This window comes from Meleagris gallopavo, chromosome 1 (genome assembly GCF_905368555.1).
Source record: "Meleagris gallopavo chromosome 1, MGAL_WU_HG_1.1, whole genome shotgun sequence".
NCBI lineage: Eukaryota > Metazoa > Chordata > Aves > Galliformes > Phasianidae > Meleagris > Meleagris gallopavo.
This window is the reverse complement of record NC_139404.1, coordinates 90938857-90945877: the sequence shown is the minus strand read 5'-3', so window position 1 is coordinate 90945877 and position 7021 is coordinate 90938857.

Genomic DNA, 7021 nt, shown 5'->3' with positions numbered 1-7021 from the left:
GGACACATCTCACCTTTTACTTTTACAGTCTGATCAACTTTTTCTACAACTGTCCCCATTCCTGCTGGCAATAGCTCATCCAAGGTGGCCAAGTCCCTGAGCTGCTCTCTAGCCATCTGTTGTATAAGAACATCAGAGTAAGATGTCATGCTCTGATTTTACAGCCTGAGCAGCAGCCATTTAAATAGCATAATGGGACACATAACTGCAGTGGAAGACTTGATTTCCAAAAGTGAAGTTAGTCTCTGACCACTGTTGAACTCATTGGAACTGTAGCAAGGACTGAGTTAGCCTAAAGAGCTTTCTCATGGCAAGTTTTTCTCAGGAAGCATGCTGCTCTCTCCCCTCAACTACTGTAGGCAGCTACTGAAGAATCCAGCTGGTTCATAGACAAAAAGGTGCCAGACCTCCAAAAGAACCTACCATAAGCAAGAGGCTTTAGCGAGACAACGGGTTTTTTTAAGCCCTGAAGAAATTCTGATTTGAATTTGCTTCTCCTTGACTTTAATACAACTTTTGGATGAACCAGAAAGAACATTATAGATGTTCAACTAAGAAGAGCATCAGTGAGCCGGGAAGATCCTTCTCCTGCGAAGAAATGATCCAGTAATACTTTGGGCACCTTCCTGACCTGTTAGATACAAAATAAGAGGTTGTACACTGCCATTTAAGACTCATCTCTTACAAAGCTTGAGGAAACAAAACTACCGTTAAAAAAACAAGGGTCAGTTAGTGATAATTAAGTAGCACGGGGATCTATTAAAAAAACTATGGAAATCAATGTTTACACTATGTAGTTACAAATTAACTGCAATGGGCATTGTTAAGAGACCATTTTTATAAGACAAACACCAAATGCATGCACATTAGAAGAGTTCTGCCATGATTAGAAATCACAGCGCAACTCATTTTATCCCATCCCTAAATTAGAAACTTAATGCTTCAGTTTATTAACAGAAGGAAATCCTATTACACTCAATGTTAAGATACAGAAAAGCACTATTTCTATATTGCAGCTCTGAAAAAAAAACAAAGTGGTTGGAGCAGAGCTACTCAGTTATAGTTCAATGCTTCAGTGATTTAATAACTTGAATGAATTAACACGTATGGAGTTAAACATCTAAGAATTCTCCAGTGACAGCAATTTTCGAGAAACAAAGCAGCCAAAGTAACGGTGCTGGTAGTGACAAGTGCTGAGACCTTTGGAAGAGCTAAAGCCCTCTGAGTGCAGCACCTTGAGCAAGAACTTGCCATTTGTTGCCCGTTGAACTAGCAGGCAAGAAGTTCCATACTCCATGCTGTTAAGCAGTCACTCCAAGCCAAGAACCCTAAAGAGCTTCCTATGAATTGTGATGTGATTTCTAGCTCATCATGTTGTTCAGCACAAACCCCTGCACCACAGCACCTCCCAGGAGAACTTCCAAAAGGCAAAGGTTCCCCAAGCTTCCTTGGGGAGCCGCATTCAGCCACGCTAAGCTAATGGGCAGGGTCAAGTACATGCAAGCAGTGCACTCCCTAATTAACAGCTTTGTCTCAGGTGTCCTGTGCTGTTGGCTGCATCCTCTGGACAACTTATAGTGTGGTTAGTTAGCAGAAAGCTTGCTTCTGGCAGCCACTCTGATACAACTACCACCTACAACTATCACCATGTATTTGCAATTTACACCCTCCCACTGCCCTCTGAAATTTGGAAAACATGAATCTATTTTCTCTATAGCAGTGCCTGCAACAACTATCTAGAGTGATCATGAAGCCTTCCCAGCGCATGCCTTTTCTGTTGTTTCTTGCTGTTACTATGCACATACACCATTTGTGAAACATTACCGGTCCCTGGCTGCAAAACCACATTAAGTTTTTGTTCAACCTTGTTTACTTATCTCACCAAACCCACATAGATTTTATCAGTCTCTGCTAACACAGGTGTGACAATTGACTGCAAGTGAGCAGTGCCAGACACGTAGTAGAAGGACACTGCCCCCTTTCTGGTGGTATTTTGACATTACTTCTCACCAGTGAGGCAGATGTAGGCACTGGGAACCAGCTGCAATAAACTTAAGTTTGTACTAAACTGTTCTTACCCACTAAACTGTTGTTCATCGAGACATACACACACACACACACTTATATAAAACCTCTAGTAAGAAGATACTAGAGTATTGCTCCTTATAATGCTATAGTGCTTTCCAATAATGGCTGCCCAGTGATATGAAAATGGTTGCAGAGGACTCCCATATCAAGCTGATGCAAGCCACAGTTAACTTCCTTTTGGAGGGTGATGCTTTCCACTAGCATACATTCCTCCCTTTAACATCACCTGCGTTTCTGACTGTGACACTTTGAAACGGCTCACACCACCTTCAGGCTCTAAATAGCTTTCTATATCTTTAAATTATTCTCCTGCAATAGGATTGGTTTTCTTCATGCCTCAAAGAAGTGGTATCTAAATCGTTTTAAACTGAAACAGAGACTGAATAGGCTGTGCAAATCATTTTCTACCAGAACCTTAATTATATCCTGCAGTGTCTCGTCCTCAGCAAACTGCTAGGAAAAAAAAAGTCTGCATTTCATTTGAGAACTAACAGGGCTGGGATTTTTTTGTTTCGTTTTGTTTTCCTCAACTGACATATATATAATCTAGCTTGGGACTTTGTTCCACAGCATTTTTGTCAAAGGCTCTAGAGAGCATGCCTGCAAATACTAAATCTCTCTGAGGTTCGCATTCAATTTGCAAGTTATACAACTCCAACTAAAGAAAGAGGCATTCTGTTTGCAGCAAGGTGTTTTCCAGATTCCCGCTGGCAATGGCAAAAAGTGATTTACGATCAGCTTTAGTTAACGTGGCCTCTCTAACAGGTCTTAAAAAGCCTTTACAGCCACAGCCTAGTGCCAAAGCTCTTTCCACAGGAATACAGTCAATTCTAGTTCATATTGGTGCCATAGGATGCAACTGCAAAGGCAAGCGGTACAATATTGAATGCGTCCCCTCGATGAAGCAAGGGACTCAGCACCTGCTGAATCTACCAGATTTACCATCACAGGTCTGTACATCCTTCCTGTTGTTTGTTCATGCAGGGGTGACTTAATCCCTTGGCTAGCTGAGGGCTGAGTTAATGACTCACTTTTCTGTCAGATTCAGGATTTCATCAGGACTGAGCTCTGAGTTCTCCTGCACTTGCTTTGCCCAATTCAGTAGCTCCACATGCCCTGCAGAACTACAAGAGTGTTTTTCAGCCTTAGGTTGAAGTCTCCAGCCTTTACTGGCTCTCATTCTGGTATGATGTTTCTCATGCAGTGCTCCAACTGCTGTAATTAGCATCCTTTGCATAAAGCAACAGAATATTCAATAGCAAACATCCCCAAGCCAGGTACTGAATGCAACCAGATTTCCTGATCAATACCAGTTAGAGTCCAACACCTCCACAGGGTGCAATGTTAGAGGACATAGCTTAAAGCCAGAGCAAAAATAAGCTTCATGAGTAGCTCCCTAAAAGCCATGTTCCTCACTAAGGGAAAGCCTGGGCCCAGACCCACAAGTCTCATTAATGTCAACCACAAGTGTTGAACCTCAGCCACCTGTAGAGCTTTCTTCCTCCCTTCACTGAGACTAACACTCTTCTACTTGACTAGACCCACTGATGACCAAAAGTATAATCTACAGGAACAGTCATAATAGCTACCTCACACTTATTGAAAACTTCATGTCTGGATATTTCTCCTTTTACTAGAACCCTTTTTTCTTTTTTTAATCTGCATATAAATCTTCTCTAGTTCTTCCAGAGAACTTCAGTGTAGGTAGGATCAGCCTTCACTCACAGTACTGTCCTAGTCTTTATTCTGTGTAGAGTCCTAGCACTAAAGAAAAAAAATCTCTCCGTTCCATAGCTGCATGCTAACTGCTTGCAAGGCAGTATAAACTGGTATATAAGACAGCCAATTCCAGTCAGCTACTGAATGAATCTTGTAAAGGTACCAGGCCCAGATGCTGAGGCACAATGTTCCTCTTACTGCACACCGTTTTGATAACGTGGGAGAAGAGAAAGGTAGAAAAAAAAAACAACTCCAAGTTTTAAGAGGAGACAGTGATGGAATTTGGCTCAAATAATGAGCGTTGGTAGCACTGTGCCACCTCAAAAGCACAGAGACAGCAAGTGGAATAGGACCAGTAAGAAAAATTCACCAACATCCAAAGAATTCACAACACCTAGTACTTCCATTTAGCATAAAAGAATGAACTAAGGGAGAAAATCCTCCCTTACACAAGCAAACAGTAGCAAGTAGAAGAGCCAGATTATAGATTTGAGAGAAATTCAAGATCTTGAAAGCATTTTCTTTAGATCAGTCTTATAACCAACTTAGAGAACTATTCCTTTCCCAAGCACCCTTCTTTTAACCTATGCTGAATATGTAAAGCAAGGACACCAGACTAACAGCCAAGTGGTTTTCCACTCCAGGCACATGGAACATGATGAAAGTAAATTTGTGGGTGTTTGCACTTGATTTGGCAGAGAAAAACTGAGGGAGGGAATGTGATTGAGGGAAGGTATCAAAGATCAGAGCCAGATGCTCCTTCATGAAGCTCTGGACTTGTAGGAAATTAAGAAGGTAGAGAAGGTGAGGCAAAGGGTGTGTTTGAAGTGAGAGTCAAGGGGTTCTAAGGCCTACAACCATTCAAGATGCTTGGGGGAAACTACAGCACATGCCAAAACCACACCACATTGGCCTGAGGTGCTTTCATTACACAAAGCCTGGGAGAGCAGAGACTGTAAATGTAGCTTCAAAAGGAGCTTCATCTTGAAGTCTTAGCTCTCAGGGCCTATTAAACATTTATGTTGACTACCACTCCTACTCTTTGCCTCAGAGAAAGCACCCAAAATAACCTTTGCTACTGAGCAAACTAGAACAGTTCTACCAGCTGTGTAACAGACTAGTAGGGGGCTGTGAAAAACAGCCAGAAACAGGGTTGGAACAACCCTAATGACTCTATTGAGCAAGCTGGGAAAGAAGGAAGAAAATCTGGTGTGGAACCTGAAGGAGATGGAAAGCAATGCTAGGAAAAAAATGGGCAAGTTAGCTTTTGTAGAAATGTCTAAAACTGAATGAGACCATTGGAAGCATATAAATAAGTATCAGTAGTTTTTCTTTAAGCTACCTTTTTGTTCACACTTTTTGGGGAATCTTCAAACTAGCCTCTAGCATGGATGTATGACAACCACAGCTGTATAAGGGTTAGTGGAAGAAAATGGAAAGAGATTCTACACAAAAAGGAAGACAGAAGGTCTCTGGCAGAAGCAGGAAAGAAGTGATTAATTTCCTGATTTGCTCAAAAATTCTTTGCCCGCACAACATGAGCTTGGGATGAGGCAGAGCTACTCAGGCTTTTCATTCTAGGAAGCTGTTACTAGCAGTAGCAGATAATGCATCATTCACTCAATCCCTTGTAGTTCAGTTGGAGGACAACTTCAGCTGTACATTCAGAAGGTTGTGCTGACCCTAGCAGCTTCAAAGTAGGTGTTCAAAAAGCCCTTCAAAGTAATTTATTTCAAGGGTTGCACACATAAACCTTTGTCTTTGTACATAGAAACCCCTGCCCTCCAGTCACGAAATTCGCTGCTGATACTAGCATTTACTTCTAGCCTTCCACAGATTCAATCTGCACATAGTGCCCAAGTTTATCAGCTCTATGACATTCAGAACTACTAGTCTCCACGATTTATCAATCCTTAGGAAATCTTCACGCATATCCTCAGCATATGCTTTTCATCATTGGCCTGCTGTTAGGTAACTACTTCTTCAGTCTAACCTACAGATACCTACAAGCATTTCAGTCTCACGCAGATGAGGCCTTCATAATAAGTTTAGGTGTTGGTTCGTGTAGCTAATCACTCAGCCTTTACACTATAGATACCAGCTTAATTTAAATGCAATCATACAATTTAATTGTATAATATTCATAATATTGAATGTATAATCATTCAATTATTGAGGCCCTGGAGCATGTTCAGAGAAGGGTGACAAAACTGGTGAGGGGTCTGGAGCACAGGCCTTATGAGGAGCAGCTGAAGGAGCTGGGATTGTTCAGTTTGGAGAAGAGGAGGCTCAGGGGAGACCTTATTGCTCTCTATAGCTACCTGAAGGGAGGTTGTAGTGAGCTGGGGGTCAGCCTCTTCTCTTGTGTAACTAGTGGTAGAACTAGAGGGAATGGCTCCAAGCTGCACCAGGGGAGATTCAGGCTGGACATTAGGAGATACTACTTCTCTGAAAGAGTGGTCAGGTAGTGGAATGTGCTGCCCAGGGAGGTGGTGGAGTCACTGACTCTGGAGGTGTTCAAGGAACGTTTAGATTTTGTGTTGAGGGACATGTCCAGTGAGTACTATTGGTGATAGGTGGATGGTTGGACTGGATTATCTTGAAGGTCTTTTCCAACCTTGGTGATTCTGTGATTCTGTAATTGCTTGAGTTGGAGCAGACCTTAAAGGTCATCCAGTCCAACTCCTCTGCAATGAACAGGGACACCTACAGCTCCAGCAGGTGCTCAGAATCCTGTCCAGTCTGACCTTGGATGTCTCCAGGGACGGGACATCCACCAGCTCTCTGGACAACCTGTTACAGTGCCTCACCATCATTATTGTAAAAAATGTCTTCCTTATATCTAGTCTAAATCTCTCCTGTTTCAGTTTGAAACCATTTCTCCTTGTCCTATCACCACAGACCCCGCTGAAGAGTTTGTCCACTTCATTGTTACAGCCGTCCTTTAGATGTTGAAAGGCCGCTCTCAGGTCTCCCCAGAGCCCTCTCTTCTTGGGGTTGAACAGCCCCAGCTCTCCCAGCCTGTCCTTGTAGGGGAGGAGTTCCATCCCTGGGATCCTTTTTGTGTCTCTCCTCTGGACAAAATCCAACAGGTCCATGTCTCTAAATGTAATGGCTCCTCCCAATGACCATGAGTCCACAGCACCTTTCCCTGAGATCCAAGAGCAGCAAAAGCAGATCTGGACTAGGAAAGACAGCTTAAAGATCACATTTT